At 39.0% G+C, this 27,741-nt stretch overlaps 1 long non-coding RNA gene across 1 annotated transcript; it reads right to left on the bottom strand.

Annotated features, from left to right (window-relative positions):
* LOC122495078 lies at positions 1-27,741 on the bottom strand. The gene is made up of 2 exons (XR_006300329.1): positions 26,052-27,741; positions 1-1,711 (listed from the first exon to the last, which is right to left on the bottom strand). It is a non-coding gene; the product is annotated as an uncharacterized LOC122495078 (long non-coding RNA).

Below are 27,741 nucleotides of genomic sequence, written 5' to 3'. Positions count from 1 at the left end.
TTTTTTTAACCCACTATGATTCCTGTTTTTTAATTCGTAAGTTTAGTTCATTTACATTTAAAATGATTACTGATAATGCAGGATTCATTCTGCTGTTTGTTCCTCAACTCTCCTAATATTTTTTTTTTCTAGTGTACCATTTTTATTCCTCATTTCTTTTCAGTATATTCTTTATTTTCTTAGGGGTTACTATGGGTATTACAGTTAACACTCTTAACTTATACCAATCTACATTGAATTGATACCAAATTAGTTCAATAACACAGTACCTCTGTTCCTGTCCAACTCCATCCCAAATTTTTGTTGAAATTTCACAAATTACATCATTACACATTACGTGCCCATTGACACAGGTTTCAAATTATTGTTTTATGCATTTGTCTTAATCATGTAGGAAACAAAGTGAGATAAATTAGAAATACAGTACCACTAGCTTTCATATATACACCTGTGCAGTTACCTTTGTTGGTAATGTTTCTTTGTATGACTTGGAATTACTGTCACATGTCCTTTTATTTCAGCCTTTAGAACTCCCTTTAGCATTTCTTGCAGGGAGGTCTCGTAGAGGCCAATTCTCTTGCCTTTTGTTTATCTTAGTTTTTCCTTCATTTCTGAAGGGCAGTTTTGCCAACAGAGACTTGGTTGAAAGTGCTTTTTCCCCCCAGCACTTTAATTTTTTATCCCATTGCCTTCTGGGCCAGATGGGTTTCTCATGAGAAATCAGCTATTAATTGTATTGGCGATCCCTTGTCTGTGACAAGTCTCTCCTCTCGCTGCTTTCAAGATATCCTCTTTGTATTCCAACAATTATACTGTGTCTCAGCATGGACCTCTGAGATTATCTACCTTAGAGTTCAGTGAGCTTCTTCAATGTGTAGTTTCATATAATCTGGGACACTCACTATGGCTCACTTATATGGATGGCAGTTAATGCCAGTGGTTGATTACCTCAACTGGTGCATTTGACAACACTCACATACGACCCCAGGGGGGTTTTGGCTTTTTTTTTTTTTAATGGTGGTTTGGTTCCCATGTGGAGCATCCCAAGATTGAGTGTTCCAAGACAACTAGGCAGAAGCTATAGGCTTCTTATAACCTAGCTTCAGAAATCACAGGGTATTACTTCTACCATAATCTACTGGTCAAGCAAACCATTAAGAACATCCCAGATTCAAGAGGCAGAACTGGAGATCTCTTCACAATGAGAAAAATGTAAAATGATTCCTGGCTCATTTTTAATCCATCATTATACCTTGTTGATTCTAAGAGAGTTGCTTCCAGAGCAAGCAAATGACAAAGAAATGTCAAGGGTAGGTTTGACATTTTGTGCGTGGGAAGGGCAGGATGTGGAGTGTCCTATATCTGTACTAGTGGAAGGACAAGCCCTGCATTAAAGACAGAGATACAGGAAAGTTAGGGGTGAAAAAGAAATAATATCCTGTCTCCCCAGGATAAGAGAAAAAAGTGCTACCTCAGTGATGCTCCTTGGAGTGTGAAGGGGAAAGGAAAAGTAAGGATAGCCTCTAGGAAGTCAGAATATTTGAGCCTCTGATATGGCTAAAGCCTCCATCATCAAGGCTTACCTTCACCTTCCAGGTACCCTGTAAGCAACCATGTGTTGAAGGCTCAGGGGAGAGAACACTGCCTGCCACTCTTGTAGGTCAGTAAGTCTGAGAATGTTCTGGATGAGGCAATTGAGGCTGCATGCCATCTGGAATACACATGACCACATTATTAAATATAACTTGTTAAATAACCTTCTAATTTAGTCAAATGATTTTACTCTGAAGAATAACTCACTTTTCACCAAGAATCCCTACTCACCCCCTATACCCAAATACTGTGCATCCTGTCTTTAATAATAATTGCTACCAATTCTTGGTACAGTGTGCTTAGGTCTTTTTCCAGTTTGATTCTCACAGCTACCCCATTTTACAGATAAGGAAATTGAGGCTTAGAGATATGTTTTTCCCAAGGACATGGAGAAAATGGCATAGCAAGGAATCAATTTCATATCTAGTTGGCACCACAGTATAGTTACTATACAATGTTTTGTCCTTAAGACTCAATAAAACTCCTATTTGTCATAAGGATGGTCTGTATAATTAATTCGGCAATTTTTTGGTAATTATCCCTGCCTGGGAATATATCTTCTGTCACTGTTGATGTAAATAGGTACTTAAACATATTTAATGCATGAAACTCCAATCCAAGATGGTGATGTAGGAAGACATTGAACTCACTCCCCAGACAGACCAGAATCAATACCTATTTACAGATCATTTCCTCCTGAAAAACTGATGGATAACTGAATAGCTTCTGCAAAACAAAAGCTAAAACAACAGAGAATAGCATGAGAGATTGCGACATGGTAATGTCCAAACAAGTAAACTGCAGTGTGGAGGGATAGTACAGGGGGCCAGAAGCAAATTCATCTGCCCTGGGGCACAAATAAAAAGCCATGGCTTCAAAGAGCAATTAATACATAAAAGATCCAGCCCTAGAACCCACTGAACAGTAGAAGAGTGACTTTAACTCTCTCCAGGTTAGAGGGGTTGGTGAGCACTATGGTTTATACTACTCTTCCACCTTGAGAGTGCAGACTGCAGCAGGGTCCAGATATGTAGCTGGCCTGTCACCTCACTGAGCCCCACATTCCTAGCTTACACCAACCCCAGATACGCTGGGGCATGGAAAAAAAGCCAAAATTTATTTTTATTTTTTTAAAGTTTAATTGAGAGAGAGAGAAGAGAGAATCCCAAGCAGACTCCCCACTGTTAATGTGCATAGCATGATGCAGGGTTCAAACTCACAAACTGTGAGATCATGACCCTGAGCAAATCAAGAGTTGGATTCTTAACTGACTGAGCCACCCAGGTGCCCCAAGAAAGCCACAATTTAAAAGAGCAACTAAGGGGAGTATCTGGCTGGCTCACTCTCTAAGCAAACAAACAAACAAACAAACTTAAAAAATAAAAAAAGAACTGATACAACTCAACACCCAAAACACAGATAATCCACTAAAAAATGGGCAGAAAACATGAACAGACATTTCTCCAAATAAGATATACAGATGGCCAACAGACACACGAAAAAATACTCAACATCACTTACCATCAGGGCAATGCAAATCAAAACTACAATAAAATATCCCCCTCGAACCTGTCAGAATGACTAACATCAATAATACAAGAAACAACAAGGTGTTGGAGAGGATGTAGAGAAAAAGGAACATTCGTACATTATTGATGGGAATGTAAATTGGTGGAGCCACTGTGGAAGACAGTATGGAGGTTCCTCAAAAAATTAAATATAGAACTACCCTACAATCCAGTAATCACACTACTGGGTATTTACCAAAAAAAAAGTACAAAAACACTAATTCAATGAGATACATGCACCCATGTTTAGAGCAGTATTTACAATAGCCAAATTATGAAAGCAGCCCAAGTGTCCATCAATAGGTGAATGGATAAAGAAAATGTGATATATTTACAATAGAATACTATTAAACCATAAAAAAGAATGAAATCTTGCCATTTGCAATAACATAGATGGAGCTAGAGAGTATAATGCTAAGTGAAATAGAGAAAGACAAATACCGTATGATTTCACTCATATGTGGAATTTAAGAAACGAAGCAATGAAAAAAAAGACAAACCAATAAATAGACTCAACTATAGAGAACAAACTGATGGCTACCAGAGAGGGGGTGGGTGGGATGATGGGTGAAATAGTTGATGGGGATTAAAGAGTTATAATGATGAAAAAAAAAAATTTTAATGTGCTGGGAAAACTAGACAGCTACCTGCAAAAAAAATCAGACAAGTTTTATATACCATACATAAAAGGATCAAAATGGATTAAAGACCTAAATATGAGAACTGAAACCACAAAACTCCTGGAAGAGAACACAGGCAATAATTTCTCTGACATCGACCATAGCAACATTTTTCTAGATATGTCTCGTAAGGCAAGGTAAACAGAAAAACTATTGGGAGCATATCAAAATAAAAAGCTTTTTCACAGTGAAGAAAACCAACAAAACAAAAAGGCAACTTACTGAATGGGAGAAGATATTTGTAATGATATATATGATATGGGGTTAATATCCAAAATATATAAAGAACTTAATCCAAACCCAAAATACAAATAATCCAATTACAATGGGCAGAGGACCTGAATAGACATTTTTCCAAAGAAGGTAATACAGATGGCCAACAGACACATGAAAAGATGTTCAGTATTACTAATCATCAGGGAAATGCAAATCAAAACCGCAATAAGATATCACCTTACACCTGTCAGAATGGCTAAAATAAAAAGGACAAGAAATAACAATTGTTGGCAAGCATTTGAAGAACAAGGAACCCTTGGGCCCTGTTGGTGGGAATGTAAATTAGTACAGCCACTCCGGAAAACAGTATGGAGAGTCCTCAAAAAATTGAAAATAGAAATGCCTTACAATCCTGTAATTCCACTACTGGGTATTTACCCAACAAGAACAAAACACTAATTCAAGAAGATATATGTACCCTTATGTTTACTGCAGCATTATTTATAATAGCCAAGATATGGAAGCAACCCAAGTATCCATCAATAGATAAATGGATAAAGATACATACACCTGCACACATGGAATATTCCCCAGCCATAAAAAGAATGAAATCATGCCATCTGCAATAACATGCATAGAACTAAGTGATATTATTCTAAGTAAAATCAGTCAGACAAGGGAAAGACAAATAGCATATTATTTCACTCATACATAGAATCTAAAAAACAAATGGGGTGCCTGGGTGGCTCAGTTGGTTAAGTGTCCAACTTTGGCTCAGATCATGATCTCACTGATCATGAATTTGAGCCTCACAAGGGGATCTCTGCTGTCAGCACCAAGCCCACTTCAGATCCTGTGTCTCCCTTTCTTTCTGTCCCTCCCTCACTCACACATGTACTCTCTCAAAAATAAACATTAAACATTTTCAAACAAAACAAACAAAAAGCAGGATCGGATCTATAAATACTGAGGACAAAATGATGGTTGCCAGAAGGGAAAAGGGAGGGAGGATGGGCAAAATGTTGAGAGGGAGGAGATAACAGGCTTCCAATTATGGAATCAATCAGTCACGGGAATAAAAGAGCATTGGAAAGGAATATAGTCAATGGTATTGTAATATCGTTGGGTGGTGGCAGATGGTAGCTACACTCGTGGTAAGCATAACATAACATATAGTTGTTGAAGCACTATATTGTACACCTTAAACTAATATACCATGTGTCAACTACATTTAAATTAAAAATTTTTTAATTTATTTATTTTGAGAGAGAGGAAGCATCCAAGTGGGAAAGGGGGTGAGAGAGAGTGAGACAATCCCAAGCAGAGCCTGGCACAGGGTTCGATCCCATGAACTGTGAGATCATGAGCTGAAATCAAAAGTCAGACAGTGAGCCACTGAGGTGCCCCTATACTTAAAATTTTTTAATGTATATACAAAAAAAGGCAAAACATTTAGATATGATCAAAGAATATATACAGATTTCAAATAGACATCAACATGTTCAACATTCTAACATCATCAGTTATTAGGGAAATGCAAATTAAAACCACATGAGATACTTTATGTACCTATTATAATGTGTATAAAAAGACTGACCATACCATGTGTTGGCAAGGATGTGGAGGAACTAGTTCTCATATAATACTTTTGGGAATATAAAATGGTAAACCACCTTGGAAAACAGTTTAGAAAACTTTTTAAATATTTTTAAAGTTAAACATGTAACTACCATATGACTGAAGCATTCCATTCCTAGATATTTACCAAGAGAAATGAAGGCACATATCCATATCAAGACTTGTACAAATGTGCAAAACAGGTCCTAAGGGGAAGAGAATACACAATAGCCAGGTTTACAATAGCCAGGTCCTAAGGGGAAGAGGAACCACAATTGCATCAATAGGTAAACGGATAAATTGTAGTATCTACACAGTGGAATTCCATTCACCAATAATTAAAAGGAATGGATTATTGCCACATGGATGGATCTCAAAATAATCATGCTGCATAAAAGAATCCAGATATTTATAGCAGCGCTATCAACAATAGTCAATTATGGAAAGAGCCCTCCATCAACTGATGAATGGATAAAGATGTGGTGTGTACATAAATACACAAAGGACTACTACTCAGCGATGAAAAAGAATGAAATCTTGCCATTTGCAACAATGTGGATGGAACTAGAGGGTATTTAAGTCAAACAAAGATATATGATTTCACTTGTGGAATTTGAGAAACTGAAGAGGTGAACATAGGGGAAGGGAAGGGAAAAAAAGAGGGAGGCAAACCATAAGAGACTCTTAAATACAGAGAACAAACTGAGGGTTGCTGGAGGCAGGGGAATGGGTTAACTGGGTGATAGGCATTAAGGATGGCACTTTTTGGGATGAGCACTGGGTGTCATATGTAAGAAATAAATCCCTGGCTTCTACGCCTGAAGCCAAGACTACACTGTATGTTAACTAACTTGAATATAAATTTTAAAAAAAGAAAGAAAGAAAACACCATATATATACAAAGGAAGCCAGATAACTTGAAAAAAACTTGAAGAAAAAAAAAAAAGAAGCCAGATGAAAGGAGAGTACATATCATATGAGTCCATTTATAGAAAACTTTAGGAAATGCAAATCATCTATTGGGACAGAACAGGGATTTGAGAGGAGGTACAGGAGGATAGGAGGGTAGGATTACAAAGAGGCACGAGGAAACTCAGAGGTAATGGATATGTTAGCAATATTGTGATGGTTTCACATGTGTATACATATGTCAAAATGTACATTTTGACTTGTACATTTAAATATGTGTAGTTTATATTTGTTAACTATACTACAATAAAGACTAAAAAGACATAATTCTCACCATATGACTTTTGTTATAAATTCTACATTTTCCATAAAGAAACTGACAACTATAAAAGTAGTATGTGTAACAACCTTTTTAGTTCCTTCTATTTATTCTACATCAGGTGCATGCATTTTAATCTCCAAAATACACAATTAGGTTAAAGTTATTGCCTTCCTTTTACAAATAAAGAGCCAAAGCTCAATGGAGGTTAATTCCATACCTTAGTTAATTCCACACCACAAGATACAGAGCTAGCATTTTAAGAACAGTCATTTTAGGACTTCTGGTTAAGCATAATAAATTGACTACATGTCTTCCTCCTGGAAACACATAAAATAACAGTAGGAATTAATTCACATGGAAAAAGAGAACAAGTAAGGAGAAAACATGGGTAAAGATTTCAAATATTGTCAGTTCTGTAATAATCCTTTTAAAATGTATTAACATGATTATAAGGAAATAATTGGAGTTTACTATGGATTTTGATTTGCTTAAGTGTAATTTCATTTGAGAAACACTAAGTGAATGCAAAAAGTGCACTCAGCTGAACCAAGCTATATAGAACACTAACCACATATAGACACACACCTCATAAAAACAATGAGTCACACTCATGCATGTGTTACAACTTTCCGTCCAATTTCAGATAAGCATCCTCCCACCACTTCACAGTAACAAGATGGTCCTCAGGGCCTTGCAGCCTCACACCTCCCTTTCATTTCCCCTTCTTTCTTCTCAACCTGTTTGGTATTTTCCCTCTGTCTTTTGCTTATTTCTGTCTTTTCTGTTACTGTTATTCTCTCTTTCATTTACTTCTTGCACATGGGGTGGCGGGAGTGACAGTGGGATTGGCTGGCCACTGAGAGTGTAGATACCCACATCCAAAACTTCAGGTCTTTTTCAAGGTGAATTACTATATATTGTAATACTTAATGTACTTAGCCATTTAAAACTGTGCTGCCATTTTTATTAAGTTCCTGTATTTTCTAATGAGTTACTGGTGAAATTTTTGGACATTGTGCCTTTATCCTTGTTTAAAAGCCTTATGGTTTTTATCAGGTAACTTAGCATAACATGATGATTTTTAGGACTGCATATGTTGCATATAGAGACTGTATAGTTTTTCAAAGAAGATTAAAGTATGGAATACTGATGACTGATTCAGCATAGCATAAAATTCTGCCATTTAGTACATGTAAAAAGACATACCAGTGTGAAATTTGAGATGATTTGCCTCAACAGAGCCCTAGACTCAGGAGATGCAAGAAAAAGGAGGCTGAAAATAGGAAGTTTGTTTCAAATCTATATTCAGAACAAATAGATTTCCAAGTTTGCTCTCATCCACAAAGCCAACAAACTACACCCACAAGGAAACTGATAACACCAGCCTAGGTGGCAAGGGCAAGGAGGCACAGAAATTAAATAAGAAGTAAAATTCTGAATATTGTATAGTAATAGGAAAGAAAATCAGAAATAATTAACAACAAAGGAGACATTAAAGAAATAAAATATTAGGAGCCACTATACACAATTAACTTTGAAAGCCAAAATGAATTGGACAAATTATTTATAATACGAAACTAGGTACAAGAGGAAATAGAACACTAGAATGTATCAATAACCTTTAAAGGAATTTAAATAGTAATCAAAGCCTACTTCTCATTCAGGTAAATTTTATTCTAGGACTATAAGAATGGTTCAACACACCAAATGCCAACTAAATAATTCCCCACATTAATGGTGTAAAGGGAAAAAATACAATTATCTCAATAGGTGAATACTGAATTGATTTAATTCAAGAACTAGTCACTGAAAAACAAAAGCAAAAAAAAACTCTAACAAATTACAGATAAAAGAGATCTTTGGTAACTAGATGCAACTTACCAAAATCGCATGGCAAAATGTAGTTCATAATGAAGAAACTTTAGAGTCAGTCTTTTAAATATAAATATAGGACAAGAATGACCACTACTGTAACATATTACTAGAATTCCTGAACAATGCTCTAAGACAGTAAGATGTGCAAGGACTAGAAAGGAAGGAATAAAACTATCAATGTTTGAAGAAACTAAGATCATCTACTTAGACAATCCAATCAAATCAACATGTAAACTATTAGACAATTAAAAGAATTTAGCTAGTTTGCTGGATTCAAGATTATTTTATTAGAAACAACAGCATTTCTCTACATGAGCATTGAGTATCTAGGAATTAACACAGAACACACAAACCTCTATGGAAAAACTTTTGAATTCTTTTTTTTTTTTTAATTTTTTTTTTCAACGTTTATTTTTATTTTTGGGACAGAGAGAGACAGAGCATGAACGGGGGAGGGGCAGAGAGAGAGGGAGACACAGCATCGGAAACAGGGTCCAGGCTCCGAGCCATCAGCCCAGAGCCCGACGCGGGGCTCGAACTCACCGACCGCGAGATCGTGACCTGGCTGAAGTCGGACGCTTAACCGACTGTGCCACCCAGGCGCCCCCTTTTGAATTCTTAAAGGAGAAATTTTGAATAAAGATATTCTATGTTCTTGGATCAGATGACATAGCAAAATAAAGATACCAATTTTTTCTAAATTAATATATAAATCCAGTGAGATTCCCAAGAAAATTCCAGTGGGACTTTTGAGTTATCTTAATATCTTATTCCAAAATCTATTCAGAGGAATAAAATCCATGAATAGCTAAGTCAACTGCAGAAAAGAATATCAGGAAGTGACTTGCCTTACCAGATTAAAAACAAACTACAAAGCTGTATGTAGTAATGAAAATGGCATTGTACTAGCATAAGATCAGACAAATAGACTGTGTAGTAAAGAATTTAACCTTGCCCAAAAGGAGTTCTGGCCTTTTCTCTTGGCTTCCAGGAGGTAGTGTCTAGGCCCTTGTGTGATGAGAAAACAACCTTTGAGGAAAACAACTTTGTTTTTCTGAGGTGCTGCCTAGGCATTTTATAGTACGATAACCCTGCTCACACCTAGAGTCTAAACATTTAGATAAGGACTTGAGTTTAGGATGCCGAACACAAGTTCCCACTTTATTTTTGGAGGCACCTTTTTAAATAACCACTTAGAGGTAAGCCTATGAAAAGTTAGTGACCTCCACCCCAACCACCTGGTAAGTAATAGGTGCTCACTACCCTCCTCATTACCTCCTGCTTGCTCCTGACCTGGCATGGAGGACTCCCCTTCCCCCTGGCTTTCAACTTCACCCTTTCACTTCTGGGATCCATAAGTGATAATAAATCTTGTGACTGTACTTCCTTTATGTGGGGGTACTGAAACTACACTTTCAATCAAAATTACCCTGTGGGTCCCATTTCCCCCGAAGGGGAGCCTGGATGCTGAGAGAACTACCTATCAATCCCATGTGGGTGGCCTGTGCCCCCTCATTCATCAGGTCATAATCTCCATATTCTTAATTCAATACACTAGTTCCAGCTTCTCAACATATCTTTGAATGTCATGCATGGTAGGAATGTCTTTGCTTAGGGGCTTTAGATCACACTGGAGAGTCTAACAATGTAATTTAAAGTGGGAGTTTCAGGCATGTGGGCTCAATCAACCTCTGGAGGGGCTGGAGACAAGAGACTCATCTACCACATGCACAATCAGTCATGCCTATGTGCTGGAGCCTCAGTATAAACTCTGAACACCAAGGCTCAGGTGAACTTCCCTGATTGCAGTACTCTCTGTGTATTATTACACATCAGTGTTGGAAAAACACTGTCTTGACCTCATAGGGAGAGGACAACAGAAGCTTCACATCTGGTCCTTTTCCCGGATACATTTCTATGTACTTCTTCCCTTGACTTATTTTAATCTATATCTTTTCCCTGTAATAAGTCATACCTGTGAATATAACAGCTTTCAGTGAGTTCTGAGACTACCTAGGAAATTATGAGAACTGAGGGTAGTTTTAGGAACCCACCAACTTGCAATTGGTATTGGAAGTGAGTGTGATTTTGTGTGGACTCTTTCCTCTAACTTAATAGTTGCTTACTTTCTGTAGGAGGAGGTCTTCAAGACTCCAGTTGATCCACGAGTGGACTCAGACACTTGGAGGCTCCTTACCTCCTTCCCGTCCTTGGGATGTACATTCCACCACTCTTCCCATACTAGAAGCCACTTCAAGGACAAGCCTTGAGTCATGTGTTGTTGAGACCATCTGGATGGTATATGTGACTGAATCCTGTTAAGGTCTCTATATAAACCTTTAGGATTCTGGCAGGCAGATGCGGGGATCTACTGGTCTTGCACCCACCCAAGACAAGCCTCATATGTAAGTTCCCTTGCTTATTAAAACTACCACCTAAAAACAAAACAAAAAAAATAAATAAAAATAAACAAAAACAACAAAACCCTGCCACCTACCCAATCTGGAGTGATGGGCCTCTTTCTTGAGTCTCTCCTTGCCCTCTGTGTATAGGGGCCAATTTCAAATTTCACATGGGGAACTATAGAGGTTGAGAACCAACACTTAAACATAGACCAATGGAATGGAATAAATACACACACTCTCTTTGTCAATGAGGAAATGATAAACTTTTAGAAAATAGTATTAGGAAACTGCTCATTACAGAGAAAAATAAAAGTGAGTTATTACCATGTGCCATATACAAATAACGATTCCATGTGGAATAAACTCCTAATTGTGAAAGATAAAATTAATGGGACAAAGTCATATAGAATATTTTTGTGACCTAATTTGGGGAGACCTTAAACAAGAGCCAAGAACAGCAGAAATTGTAAGTAAAAAAAAAAGGAATTAATGGCTTTTACTACATAATTAATAGTTAATAACAAAAAATAATTAATAATTAATTTACTAATAAATTAATGTTTATTAAGCAAAGCACCCCAAAGTTACCAGGAAAAAAATGACAGTCTAAGAGAAGATATTTGTAACATCTAACACTAACATAAATATCAACTAGTCTATGAAGTAGAATACACAGCTAAGCTATACAAACCAAAAAGAAAAAGATAAATATCCCAGTTAAAAAAAAAAAGATAAGGGGCGCCTGGGTGGCGCAGTCGGTTAAGCGTCCGACTTCAGCCAGGTCACGATCTCGCGGTCCGTGAGTTCGAGCCCCGCGTCGGGCTCTGGGCTGATGGCTCAGAGCCTGGAGCCTGTTTCCGATTCTGTGTCTCCCTCTCTCTCTGCCCCTCCCCCGTTCATGCTCTGTCTCTCTCTGTCCCAAAAATAAATAAACGTTGAAAAAAAAATTAAAAAAAAAAAAAGATATGAGAAGTCAATTTATAGAATGGGAAAACCAAATAGTTAACAAGTCAAATAAACAATATTTGAACTTTTCAATAGTCAGATAAATAAAACTTAAACAAGATACCAATTATACTTAACTGATTGTGAAGAATTAGAAAGCTAGATAAATGCCAGATGTTGATTAGTAGTGTGGTAAAGAAGAACTCCTGTATGCTACTGGCAGGAATAGCCAGCCCTTCTCTTCTGGAAAGTGGCCTGGCAGTTTTTAGTCAAATGAAGCACAAGTGAGCCCTATGATACAGCAATTCCATTCCCAGGTATATAACCCAAAGAAATTTTTACATTTCCCTAAGAGAGATATAGAAGAATTTTAATCAGTCTTGTTTGTTGTGTTGTTGAAGGGGTGGTGTTTGATGGTGGGAGAGAAGCAATCTAGTATCCATCACGCAGGCAGTGGGCAAATAAAATTGCAATGTTATGGAGCAGTTAAATAAAGAACTAGACATAGTTTTGCTGGGTAAAAGAAGTTTAACACCAAAAAAAAAATCTGATTAAAAAATGGGCAAAAGACTTAAACAGACATTTTTCCAAAAAACGACATACAGATGGCCAACAAACACATGAAAACATGCTCAGCATCATTAGTCATCATGAAAATGCAAATCAAAACCACAATTAGATATCAACTCACACCAGTCAGAGTGGCTAATATCAAAAAGACAAGAAATTTAACAAGTGCTGGTGAGAATGTAGAGAAAAAGCAGCCATTGTACACTGCTGGTAGGAATGGAAACTGGTGTAGTCACTATGGAAAACAGTTCTTCAAAAAAATTGAAAAGAAAAATACCATACAACCTAGTAATTCCATTTCTGGATATTTACTGAAGAAAACAAAAACACTAATTTGGAAAGATATATGCACCACTATGTATATTGCAGCATTATTTACAATAGCCAGGATATGGAGGCAACCTAGATGTCCATAGATAAATGGATGGATAAAGAAGATGTGGTATACAAAGAATACAAAAATACTAGTTCAAAGGGATACATGCACCCCAATGTTTATAGCAATGTTATCAACAACAGCCAAATAATGGAAAGAGGCTGAATGTCCATTGACTGATGAATGGATAAAGAAGATGTGGTGTGTGTGTGTATATATATAATGGGATACTACTCTGCCATAAAAAAAGAATGAAATCTTGCCATTTGCAACAACATAGATGGAGCTATAGAGTATCACGCTAAGTGAAATACATCAGAGAAAGACAAATACCATATGATTTCACTCATATATGGAATTTAAGAAATAAAACAAATGAGCAACGGGGGGGGGGGGGGGGGGGGGGGTGAAAAGAAGCAAAACAGGAAACAGACTCTTAACTATAGAGAACTGATGTTTACCAGAATGGAGGTGGGTGGGGGGGATGGGTTTAAATAGGTGATGGGGATTAATGAGGGAAATTGCTGTATGTAAGTGTTGAATCAGTAAATTGTACACCTGAAACTAATATTACACCATATGTTAACTAACTGGAATTTAAATAAAAACTTAAAAAAAAAAAGATGCGGTATATATACACAAAGGAATGTTAGCCATAAAAAAAGAAACCATTTGCAACAACATGGATGGACCTTGGCAACATCATGCTAAGTGAAATAAGTCAGAGACAAATACCATATTATTTCACTGATCTGTGGAATCTAAAAACAAAACAAACAAAAAATAGAAGCAGACTCATAAATACAGAGAACAACTGGTGGTTGCCAGAGGAGAAAGGGAAAAGGGCTAGGCAAAATAGGTGAAGGAGATTAAGAGATACAAAAACTTCCAGGGTGCCTGTCTGGCTTAGTTGGAAGAGCATATAACTCTTGATCTTGGGGTCATGAGTTCAAGTCCCACATTGGGGGTAGAGATTACTTGGATAAATAAATAAAACTTAAAAAATATTTTTAAAAAAGAGGTATAAACTTCCAGTTATAACATAAGTCACAAAAATGAAAAGTATAGAGAATATAGTCAATAATACTGTAATAGCTTTGTATGGTGACAGATGGTAACCACTTATTGTGGTATTTCATAATGCACATTATTGCCAAATCGCTATGTTGTACACCTGAAACTAATTATGTCAGCTACACTTCAATTAAAAAAATAATAATAATAAGGGAGGCTGGGTGTCTCAGTCGGTTAAGCATCCGACTTTGTTTCAGGTCATTACCTCATGGCTCGTGGGTTCAAGTCCCTCATTGGGCTCTGTGCTGACAGCTTGGAGCCTGGAGCCTGCTTCATATTGTGTCTCCCTCGCTCTCTCTACCCCTCCCCTGCTCATTCTCTGTCTCTCTCTGTCTCTCAAAAATAAATAAACATTTAAAATTTTTAAAAAAAATTTTTTTTTACTACAAATATTATTTAAATACAATTTAATTTCTGGAGTATTCTGTTCATCGTGGTGAATATTAGCTAATATTTTTCCTAGTGACATTTTTTGTTTAATTTTTCTGTGATTTATTTCAAAAAGTAGGAATTTTTTAAATATCTACCTACGTCAAGAGAATGAGAAAAAAAGCAACAGATTGCAAGAAAATTTTTGCAGAAGATATATCTGATAAAGGAGTTAAACAAAATATATAAAGACCTCTTAAAACACAATAAGAAAACAAATAACCTGATTTAAAAATGGGCAAAAGACCAGGACACCTCACCAAAAAAGACATACAGATGATAAATAAGCATATGAAAAGATGCTCCATATCATGTCATCAGGGAAATGAAATTAAAACAAGATACCACCACATACCTATTAAAATGGCCAAAATCCAGAACACTGACAACAAATGCTAAAAGGATGTGGAATAGGAACTCTCATACATTAATGGTGGGAATGCAAAATGGTACAGCCATTTAGAAGTTTGGCAGTTTCTTACAAAACTAAACATACTCTTTTTCCATTTTTTACTGTTTATATATTTGAGAGAGAGAGAAAGAGTGTGAACATGGAAGAGGCAGATAGAGAAGGAGACACAGAATCCAAAGCAGGCTCCAGGCTCTGAGTGGTCAGCACAGAGCCTGATGCGGGGCTCGAACTCATGAACCACGAGGTCATGACCTAAGCTGAAGTCAAATGCTTAACCAACTGAGCCACCCAGGTGCCCTAAAACTAAACTTACTCTTAACGATCTGATCAAGCAGTCACACTCCTTGGTATTTACCCAATGAGCTAAAAACTTATGTCCACACAAAAATCTGTACACAGATGTTTATAGCAGCTTTATTCACAACTGCCAAAACTTGGAAATAACCAAGATATCCTTGAGTAGGTAAATGGATAAATAAATTGTGGTACATGCAGACAACAGAATATCATTCAGCACTAAAAAAATGTATTAATAAGCCATAAAAAGACATGCAAGAAGCTTAAATGCATATTACTAACTGAAAGAAGTCAATCTTAAAAGTTTATATACAATATGATTCCAACCATATGACATTGTGGAGAAAACAAAACTACAGTAAAAAGATCAGTAGTTGCCAGAGATTGGGGGGGGAGGGGTGGTGAGGGATGCACAGAGTATTTTTAGGGCTGTGAAAATACTCTGTATGATACTATAATAATGGATACATGTCACTATACACTTGTCCAAACCCAACGACTGTACAACACAAAGAGTGAACCCTAATGTAAACCAGGGACTTGGGTGACATGATGTGGTAGTGTAAGTTCATCAACTGTGTACCACTCTGGTGGGTGATGTTAGTAATAGGGAAAGCTATGCACGTGTTGGGACAAGATAAATATGGGAAATCTCTGTACCTTCTTCTTAACTTTGCAATGTACCTAAAACCATTCTAAAAAATAAAGTCTTGGAGAAGCCAAGACGGTGGAACAGCACGGAAGGTTTTGTTGCATCTTGCATCCATGAAATACAGTCAGATCAACACTAAACCATCCTGCACACCTAGAAAATTGATTTGAGGATTCACACAACAATTTGCACAACCTGAGCCACAGATCTCAGCAGGTACACGGCATGGAGAGGTAAACTGGGGGAGAGAGTAGCCGCGGAGGGCAGGGAGTTGTTTTTGCTTGCAGAGAGAGGACAGAGACTGGAGGAGAGTATGGGAAAAGCACTCCCCCAAAAAGCAGCTGGAGAGAAAGTGGAAAAGTGGAAACAGCCACAGGGACTGAACTAAAAAGGGAGAAAGGAGAAAGGAGAAAGAAGAGGGTTTAAATTCCACTAAGACTGTATAAACAGGGGGAGCACAGAGTCTGAAACTCCGCAGCTCAATACCTGGAGGTGTGCTGGTAGGAAGGGCGAATCCCCAAGAGCAGAGTGAAGTCCAGGTAGTCCTCGGGCAACACGGGGAGAGGCGGTTCCCCTGCTGGGAGGACATTTGGTAGAAGCTGTGTGCCCCCCCTACAGGCAAAGGTGCCAGCAGACCCCAGAGGAAAACCACATTAGCTGGTGCTGGAACAAGGTCACTAAGGGTGAAGCCTGGTGCCAGATGTGTGTTATGATTTTCCATAATCCTGAAATGCTGCTGCTACACAGTTGCGTGAATGTTTTCTGGGGCAGACTGGCACCCAGCTGCAGTCTCTGGGCATTGGCAGCAGCACAGTCCCTCAAACGTTCCTGGGTGTGGTCGGCACCCAGCCATTGCTCAGTGAGACCCCCCCCCCAGAAGTCTGAGTGGGACAAAGCTGCACTCTCTCAGAAGTGAGGGGCTGGGAAACACAGCCACATCTGAGATAAAACTCAGGAGGGAGGTGCCGCCTGGCAACCTGATGGCTCGGTGACAGTGTAAAAGCAGGGAGTGACAGAAGCCGGAGACAAAGGACGGGTGCGCAATTGCTGATCAGGGAGAACAGAGTTCTGACACTAAAGACTGGGTAGCTGGGTGATGCCATTTTCACCCCTCCCACGCATACACATACACACCTACAAGCGCCACAACCATCCACCCCAGTAAGCTCAGCAGTGCTACCTAGTGGAGAATGGAGCCATTACACTAAGCCTCGCCCAACTGGGCCAACCTCGCTCTTCAGGAACACCGCAAGTCTCTCTGCCTGCTTAGTTTATGGACTATAAATTGCTTCATAGTTTGACTTGTAGGGGAAAATGATATAATTTCAATTGTATTTCACTCTGTTTGCTGGTCCACCTATTCAATATTCTTTTTTTTTGTTTTCTTTTTTTTCTCTTTTTCATTTCTTTTTTCTTGAATACAGAAAGAAAAACTTTATTTTTATTTTCAATTTTTATTAAAAATGTTTTCCCTTAATTCTACTATATTTTCTTATTTTTTTGTAAATTTTTCAAATTCTATTTTACTTCCATCATTTCATTTTATTCTATTTCATTGTGTTCATTTTTTCAAATTTTCAAACTTTTTTTTTCTTTTTTCCCCTTTTTCTCTAATCTGTCAAGCTCCTTTCAACAACCAGACCAAAACACACCTAGGATCTAGCATCATTTATTTGATTTGTGTGTGTGTGTGTGTGTGTGTGTGTGTGTTGTTTTTAATTTTTTAATTTTAATTTTTTTACCTTATTAACTTCTTTCTCCCTTCAAAATGACAAAATGAAGGAATTCACCCCAAAAGAAAGAGTAGGAAGAAACTACAGCCAGGGACTTAATGAACACAGATACAAGCAAGATGTCTGAACCAGAATTTGGAATCACGATAATAAGAATACTAGCTGGGATTGAAAACAGATTAGAATCCCTCTCTGTGGAGATAAAAAGTAAAAGCTAGTCAGGATGAAATAAAAATGTAGCTGAGCTGCCATCTCAGATGGATGCCACAGCGGCAAGGATGGATGAGACAGAACAGCAAATCAGCGATATAGAGGACAAATTTAGGGAGAATAATGAAGCAGAAAAAAAGAGGGAGACTAAGGCAAAAAAGCACGATTTAAGAATTAGAGAAATCAGTGACTCATTAAAAAGGTACAACATCAGAATCATAGGGGTCCCAGAAGATGAAGAGAGAGAAAAAGGGATAGAAGGGTTATGTGAGCAAATCAGAGCGGAAAACTTTCCTAACCTGGGGAAAGACACAGACATCAAAATCCAGGAAACACAGAGGACTCCCATTAGATTCAACAAAAGCCAACCATCAACAAGGCATATCATAGTCAAATTCCCAAAATACTCAGGCAAGGAGAGAATCATGAAAGCATCAAGGGAAAAACAGTCCTTAATCTACAAGGGAAGACAGATGGGGTTTGCAGCAGACCTATCCACAGAAACTTGGCAGGCCAGAAAGGAGTGGCAGGATATATTCAATGTGCTGAATAGGAAAAAATATGCAGCCAAGAATTCTTTATCCAGCAAGGCTATCATTCAAAACAGAAGGAGAGATAAAAAGTTTCCCAAACAAAAATTAAAGGAGTTTGTGACCACTGACCCAGCGCTGCAAGAAATTTTAAGGGGAGATTCTCTGAGGGGAGAAAAGATTGGGGGGGGGAGACCAAAAGCAACAAAGACCAGAAAGGACCAGAGAATATCACCAGAAACTCCAACTCTACAAGAAACACAATGGCAATAAACTCATACCTTTCAGTACTCACTCTAAACGTCAATGGACTAAATGCTCCAATCAAAAGACATAGCATAACAGAATGGATAAGAAAACAAGATCCATCTATATGCTGTTTACAAGAAACCCACTTTAGACCTAAAGACACCTTCAGATTGAAAGTAAGGGGATGGACAAAATCTATAAAGAGCTCACCAAACTCCACACCCGAAAAACAAATAACCCAGTGAAGAAATGGGCAGAAAACAGGAATAGACACTTCTCTAAAGAAGACATCCGGATGGCCAACAGGCACATGAAAAGATGTTCAACATCGCTCCTTATCAGGGAAATACAAATCAAAACCACACTCAGACATCACCTCACGCCAGTCAGAGTGGCCAAAATGAACAAATCAGGAGACTATAGATGCTGGAGAGGATATGGAGAAACGGGAACCCTCTTGCACTGTTGGTGGGAATGCAAATTGGTGCAGCCGCTCTGGAAAGCAGTGTGGAGGTTCCTCGGAAAATTAAAAATAGACCTACCCTATGACCCAGCAATAGCACTGCTAGGAATTTACCCAAGGGATACAGGAGTACTGATGTATAGGGGCACTTGTACCCCAATGTTTATAGCAGCACTCTCAACAATAGCCAAATTATGGAAAGAGCCTAAATGTCCATCAACTGATGAATGGATAAAGAAATTGTGGTTTATATACACAATGGAATACTACGTGGCAATGAGAAAGAATGAAATATGGCCTTTTGTAGCAACGTGGATGGAACTGGAGAGTGTGATGCTAAGTGAAATAAGCCATACAGAGAAAGACAAATACCATATGTGTTCACTCTTATGTGGATCCTGAGAAACTTAACAGAAACCCATGGGGGAGGGGAAGGAAAAAAAAAAAAAAAGAGGTTAGAGTGGGAGAGAGCCAAAGCATAAGAGACTGTTAAAAACTGAGAACAAACTGAGGGTTGATGCGGGGGGTGGGAGGGAGGGGAGGGTGGGTGATGTGTATTGAGGAGGGCACCTTTTGGGATGAGCACTGGGTGTTGTATGGAAACCAATTTGACAATAAATTTCATATATTAAAAAAAAAAAAGTAAGGGGATGGAGAACCATCTATCATGCTAATGGTCGACATAAGAAAGCTGGAGTAGCCATACTTACATCAGACAATCTAGAGTTTAAAATAAAGACTGTAACAAGAGATGAAGAAGGGCATTATATCATAAATAAGGGCTCTATCCACCAAGAGGACCTAACAATTGTAAACATTTATGCTCCAAATGTGAAACACCCAAATATATAAATCAATTAATTTCAAAAATAAACTCATTGGGGCGCCTGGGTGGCGCAGTCGGTTAAGCGTCCGACTTCAGCCAGGTCACGATCTCGCGGTCCGTGAGTTCGAGCCCCGCGTCAGGCTCTGGGCTGATGGCTCGGAGCCTGGAGCCTGTTTCCGATTCTGCGTCTCCCTCTCTCTCTGCCCTCCCCCGTTCATGCTCTGTCTCTATCTGTCCCAAAAATAAATTAAAAAAAAAAAAAAGTTGAAAAAACGAAAATAAACTCATTGATAATACCATAATATTAAGGGATTTTAACGCCCCACTTACAGCAATGGACAGATAATCTAAACAGAAAAATCAATAAGGAAACAACAGCTTTGAATGACACACTGGACCAGATGGACTTATCAGATATATTCAGATCATTTCATCCTAAAGCAGTGGAATATATATTCTTCTCCAGTGCACATGGAACATTCTCCAGAATACATCACATACTGGGATACAAATCAGCCCTCAACAAGTACAAAAAGATCGAGATCATACCTTGCATACTTTCAGACCACAGCGCTGTGAAACTCGAAATCAACCACAAGAAAAAATTTAGAAGGATAACAAATACTTGGAGACTGAAGAACATCCTACTAAAGAATGAATGGGCTAACCAAGAAGTTAAAGAAGAAATTAAAAAATACATGGAAGCCAATGAAAATGATAACACCACAGCCCACAACCTCTGGGATGCAGCAAAGGCAGTCATAAGAGGGAAGTATATAGCAATCCAGGCCTTCCTAAAGAAGGAAAAAAGGTTTTAGATACACAACCTAAGCTTACACCTTAAAGAGCTGGGAAAAGAACAGCAAATAAAACCCCAAACTAGCAGAAGACAGGAAATAATGAAGATTAAAGCAGAAATCAATGCTATCGAAATCAAGAAAACAGTAAAACACATCAATGAAACCAGAAGCTGGTTCTTTGAAAAAGTTAACAAAATTGATAAACTGCTAGCCAGTTTGATCAAAAAGAAAAAAGGAAAGGACCCAAATGAATAAAATCAGGAACGAAAGAGACGATCACAACAACACAGCAGAAATAAAAACAATAATAAGAGAATATTATGAGCAATTATACACCAATAAAATGGGCAATCTGGAAGAAATGAACAAATTCCTAGAAACATATAAACTACCAAAACTGAAACAGGAAGAAATAGAACTTTTGAACAGACCCACCAGTCAAGAAATCAAATTAGTCATCAAAAATCTCCCAAAAAACAAGAGTCAAGGGCCAGATGGCTTTCCAGGGGAATTCTACCAAACATTTAAGGAAGAGTTAACACCTATGCTCTTGAAGCTGTTCCAAAAAATAGAAATGGAAGGAAAACTTCCAAACTCTTTCTATGAAGCCAGCATTACCTTGATTCCAAAACCAGACAAAGACCCCACTAAAAAGGAAAACCAGTTTCCCTGATGAACATGGATGCAAAAATCCTCAACAAGACATTAGTGAACCGGATTCAACAATACATTAAAAAAATTATTCACCACAACCAAGTGGGATTTATACCTGGGATGCAGGGCTGGTTCAATATCCACAAAACAATCAATGTGATTCATCACATCAATAAAAGAAAGGAAAAGAACTACATGATCGTCTCAATAGATGCAGAGAAAGCATTTGACAAAATACGGCATCCTTTCTTGATAAAAACCCTCAAGAAAGTAAGGATAGAGGGATCACACCTCAAGATCATAAAAGCCATATATGAAAGACCCAACGCTAATATCATCCTCAATGGAGAAAAACTGAGAGCTTTCCCCCTAAGGTCAGGAACAAGACAGCGATGTTCACTGTTGCCACAGTTACTCAACATGGTATTGGAAGTCTTAGCCTCAGCAATCAGACAACACAAAGAAATAAAAGGCATCCAAATCAGCCAGGAGGAGGTCAAACTTTCACTCTTTGCAGATGACATGATACTCTATATGGAAAACCCAAAAGATTCCACAAAAAAACTGCTAGAACTGATCCATGAATTCAGCAAAGTGGCAGGATATAAAATCAATGCACAGAAATCAGTTGCATTCCTATACACCAATAATGAAGCAATAGAAAGAGAAATCAATGAATTTATCCCATTTGCAATTGCACCAAAACTATAAAATACCTAGGAATAAATCTAACCAAAGAGGTGAAAAATCTATATGCTGAAAACTGTAGAAAGCTTATGAAAGAAATTGAAAAAGATACCAAAAAATGGAAAAAGATTCCATGCTCCTGGATAGAAAGAACAAATATTGTCAATACTACCCAAGACAATCTACATATTCAATATAATACCTAGCAAAATAACACCACATTCTTCACAGAGCTAGAACAAACAATCCTAAAATTTGTATGGAGCCAGAAAAGACCCTGAATAGCCAAAGCAATCTTGAAAAATAAAACCAAAGCTGGAGGCATCACAATCCCGGACTTCAAGCTGTACTACAAAGTTGTCATCATCAAGACAGTATGGTACTGTCACAAGAACAGACACTCAGATCAATGGAACAGAATAAAAAACCCAGAAATGGACCCATAAACATGGCCAACTAATCTTTGACAAAGCAGGAAAGAATATCCAATGGAATAAAGACTATCTTTTCAGCAAGTGGTGCTAGGAAAACTGGACAGCAACACGCAGAAAAATGAACCTGGACTATTTTCTTATACCATACACAAAAATAAACTCAAAATGGATGAAAGACCTAAATGTAAAACAGGAAGCCATCAAAATCCTCGAGAAGAAAGCAGGCAAAAACCTCTTTGACCTTGGCCGCAGCAACTTCTTACTCAACACGTTTCCAGAGGCAAGGGAAACAAAAGCAAAAATGAACCATTGGGACCTCATCAAAATAAAAGACTTATGAACAGTGAAGGAAACAATCAGCAAAACTAAAAGGCAACCAATGGAATGGGAGAAGATATTCGCAAACAACATATCAGATAAAGGGTTAGTATCCAAAATCTATAAAGAACTTATCAACTCAATACCCAAGAAACAAATAATCCAGTGAAGAAATGGGCAAAAGACATGAATAGATACCTTTCCAAAGAAGACATCCAGATGGTCAACCAACACATGAAAAAATGCTCAACATCACTCATCATCAGGGAAATACAAATCAAAACTACAATGAGATACACACAGGTCAGAATGGCTAACATTAACAACTCTGACAACAGATGTTGGTGAGGATGCAGAAAGAGAGAATCTCTTTTGCACTGCTGGTAGGAAGGCAAACTGGTGCAGCCACTCTGGAAAACAGTATGGAGGCTCCTCAAAAAAGTTAAACATAGAACTACCCTAAGACCCAGCAATTACACTATTAGGTATTTATCCAAGGAATACAGGTATGCTGTTTCAAAGGGGCATATGCACTCCAGTGTTTATAGTAGCACTATCAACAATAGCCAAAGTATGGAAAGAGCCCAAATGTCCATCGATGGATGAATGGATAAAGAAGATGTCGGGGCGCCTGGGTGGCTCAGTCGGTTAAGCGTCCGACTTCAGCTCAGGTCATGATCTCACAGCCTGTGAGTTCGAGCCCCGCGTCAGGCTCTGTGCTGACAGCTCAGAGCCTGGAGCCTGCTTCTGATTCTATGTCTCCCCTCTCTCTGCCCCTCCTCTGCTCATGCTCTGTCTCTGTCTCAAAAATAAATTAAAAAAAAACATTAAAAAAAAGATGTGGTATATATATACAATGGAGTATTACTCAGCAATCAAAAAGAATGAAATCTTGCCATTTGCAACTACGTGGATGGGACTAGAGGGTATTATGCTAAGCGAAATTAGTCAGAGAAAGACAAATATATGACTTCACTCATATGAGGACTTTAAGATACAAAACAGACGAATATAAGGGAAGGGAAGCAAAAATAATATAAAAACAGGGAGAGAGACAAAACATAGGAGACTCTTGAATGTGGAGAACAAACAGAGGGTTACTGGAGGGGTTGTGGGAGGGGGGATGGGCTAAATGGGTGAGGGGCATTAGGGAATCTATTCCTAAAGTCATTGTTGCACTGTATGATAACTGACTTGAATGTAAATTTAATAATAAATGAAACAAAATTTTAAAAAATAAAATAAAAATAAAATCTTTTTAAAATAATTTTTTAAAATGGTTTTATTGTGAAATTTTTCTCATATACAAAGGAAAGCAATGAACAGGCTCATAATCATCACTTATATTTAATGATTGTTCACATAGTGCCATATTTTATTTATGTATATTGCTAAACTATTTTAAATTAGATATGACTACATTTCAGCTCTAAATAGTTTAAGGTTACATCTCTAAAAAATAGCATCTCACAAAATGGCACCACACTAACAAAATTAACAATAAGTCTTCACATCACCTAATATCCAGTCTATATTCAGCTGTAATTGTGAACAATCAAATATGATTTATGGCTGTACAAAGTTCTATGGTATGTACAAATTACTTAGCTACATGTTTATGGTATGTATAAATTACTTAGCTATACATTCACTATTATATACCAATTTAGGACAAGATTATTGCAAACACCCTTGCCAGTTCTTACAGTATAGTCTAGGGGTTCTTAACACTTTGGGGGTTGTTATGGACTGAACACATCTTCCCAAAATTCACATGTTGAAATCTAATACCCAATATGATGGTATTTGGAGGTGGGGCTTTTCGGAGGCAATTAGGCCTTGGGGATAAAGCCCTCATGAATGGGGGGGGGGGCGGTGCTTTATATAAGACAAAAAAGGGACCAGAGCGCCCAAAGGGATTCTTTGGGCGATGTGAGGATATAAGAAGTTGCCAGTCTGCAGCCTGGAATAGGGTCCCTACCAGAACCCAACCATGCTAACACTCTGAATCTGGCTTCTAGACTCCAAAACTGTGAGAAATGAATGTTATGTAAGTCACCCAGTTTATGGTATTCTGTTATAGGAGCCTGAACTAAGACAGGAATTATATATCTCTTTAGGAATCTAAGCCAAATTTCAGACCTGGTGCCTAGAAAAATACAGCTAGGCCCCAACATGCAATATATACAACTCACTGTGCATACATCGAGAGTTCATGGGCCTCCAGGAACTTGTCTAGGGAGTCCCCAAACTTCAGGTTAAGGAGATCATCTCCTTACTTGTGACTTGTAACTGTCCACTGGACACCACCACACCCTGACGAACTGGGGAGGCTGACCCAGAGTTGCACATACATGTTCACTGCCCAAACCTTCAACTTTAACCGGACCCTTCAGAAATAATAATGAACTCTGTGCTTCATCTCCCATCAATTCTCTGCCCAAACTTACCTGTTGACCCACATCTGTGCTAAAGGCCTCAATCACAAACCTTTTAAATCCCTCCTAAAGCAGGTGGCCCCTGTCAGGTGTCAGGACTATCTCCTTTGTGGCTTTAAAAACTGCAATGCATGATGCTGGCAAGGTTACTGTTATTTCATTAAACTGAATTGACTGAAAAACAAGCATCCCAACTTCAGAAATGTTAAAATGCAATGAGAATGTGTCAGTCTTAGAGCCTTACAGATTGATAAAATGGTTGGTAAACAGCTGCTGCACCAACCACCCTCCCAACTGAGCTATTCAAATCCCCTTCCCCAATTTCCCCAATCTTGAAACTAAAGGTTAACATCAGATCTAGCAGGCGGCTTCCAAGGCCTTGCTTCATCCGGGACCTGTGTCTTTCTGGCTGGGTAGTGCCTGTGCTTCATAGGCTGGTAAATACTCCAGATGACCCCACAAGTTGCAAAGCTAATTCTCTCCAGGGTATGTATTTCTGCACCATCAGAGCTGTGCAGAGCACCGAGTTCCCTGGATGTGTGGAATAATTTCCGAATTACATGAAGACAGGGTGGGGAGGAAGGAACAATCAGAGTGGGGAGTGGGCTAATTGCGAGCATATCTTTAGCCCTCTCACCCACAGTGGTGAGAGGACTGAGGACCAACTGTCCAGAGAAGCCTGTCAGGATAGCAACCTTTAGACAAAATATGGAGCATAAATCATGAAAAATAAGACGGTGTTTGAAGAAAGAGGGAAGATACAACTCACCTGGCCAAGACTTTAAGGCTTTAAGTAGTGCAAACTTCTTCCCTCAGGCTCCTCTTGTTAGGACTAGAGTTCTAGAAGTCTGGAGGAAGAAAAAGGAGACAGAAGACTCCACACCTGTCTCGCAGCTTCCAAACATGTATGATTTCAAACTCATTCCGCTTCCTTCTCTGGCCCCTGATACACATTAAGATTCTTCACGCCCCCCACCCCCCGCAAAAAAAAAAAAAAAAAAAAAAACCCAAAAGTCTGGTTTTGAGTCACTCAAACACCAAAGAGGGCCTGCATCCGGGTCAAAACGGCTGCATTCTTCCACAGAACTTGCCCTAGGCTCTGGGAGTTTGAGTTCACAACTTTTTTTCCCTGACGGGGAGTGGGAGGGAGGAAGAGGGGCAGGAGGCGGCACCACCTCACGTGCAGCAGGAGAGAAGCAGCGCCCAACGCCTTTGCGAAAATCATACGGAAACACACACACCCCGCCCCCTCCTCTCACCTTAAAGAAAGGCCAGGCACGCAGGCTGCCACGCGCTTCAGAGGGCCCAAAAGGGCCCCGGTGGACTCTGGGAAATGTAGTTGGGGGAAGGCTGGAAACGATCCGTCTCGAAGGACGTTGGGGCTCGTAGTTTAGGAGGGAGAAGTAGGTGCTCCGAGTGATCTAACCCGCACAACTGGCGGGCACTGGTGCGCCCCAGAGCCAAATCCCCTCGGCTTCCGGTTCCAGCCAGCCAAGCTAGGGCTAGGGCCTCAAGTGGGGTTCTTGCACAAGAGAAGGGGTACTGGCGGGGGGCGGATGAAGGGCACCGAAGTCAGAGGTGGAAAGGAGTCAACTCTGAAGGGTGGAGGAAGGACAGTTCTATGGACCCCTGCCCACCAGCGCAGCCCCCAGGTGCTGTTGTCAAGAAGCCCTGGAAGTGTGAGGCTCCTCCTGGGAGAGGAGCGCTCTAGTGGGGCTCGTCCAAAGGTACCAGTAAGCCAAGGAGCCCGAAGTTCATATTAATTTTGGCAGCTTCTTGCCTTATGACCTAGCTCAGAAGCATGGAGATAAACTTTGGGAGGCTTGGTTTTCCTGGTGTCACTGTTCGACTCAGACCGGGCAGAGCAGAAGAAAGACTTGTGAGAGCTGCGGAAACAACAATGAAAGTGTCTTTCTTGGAGGAGGCGGAACTACTGTCTCCCAGATAGGAAAGGAACCCATGAGGAAACACTATGCCAGGGCAACTCATGATGCAGGTACAGTCTTTTCACGGGTGCTGGGCTCCTGGGGGGGATTGTGGATGCGGACATCCTGGGGACTTCCAGCATCGAGGCTCACCAAGCTTTACTCCAGGTGCTACCCAAAGCAAGGTAATGGTCAACACCCCCATATGCCCAATTTTTCTGCAAGAATTGGGGGTATCCAATCTCTGTCTTGGGACCAGAATAAGCTACATACCTGAATGGGTAGGAGGGAAAGGATTTCCCCCTTGATGACACTGGGGAGGAGGAGTTAGCAAAAGGGACAAAGAAGAAATGGTCCAGGTCATGGTGATTCCCAACCTTCATCACGGCACAAACAGAAACAAAATGAATATTTGTATGGCACACTGAGGCAGTATAAGCTAGGGTCTAGATTAAGCTGATATAACAAAGACCCCAAAACACAGTGATCTAAAAAATATATATCATATAATACATATATGATATATTTTTTAAG

The sequence above is a fragment of the Prionailurus bengalensis genome, chromosome E2 (genome assembly GCF_016509475.1).
Source record: "Prionailurus bengalensis isolate Pbe53 chromosome E2, Fcat_Pben_1.1_paternal_pri, whole genome shotgun sequence".
NCBI classification, from domain to species: Eukaryota; Metazoa; Chordata; class Mammalia; order Carnivora; family Felidae; genus Prionailurus; species Prionailurus bengalensis.
Note: the sequence above shows the minus strand (reverse complement) of the source record. Positions and strands in the feature narration are given on the sequence as shown.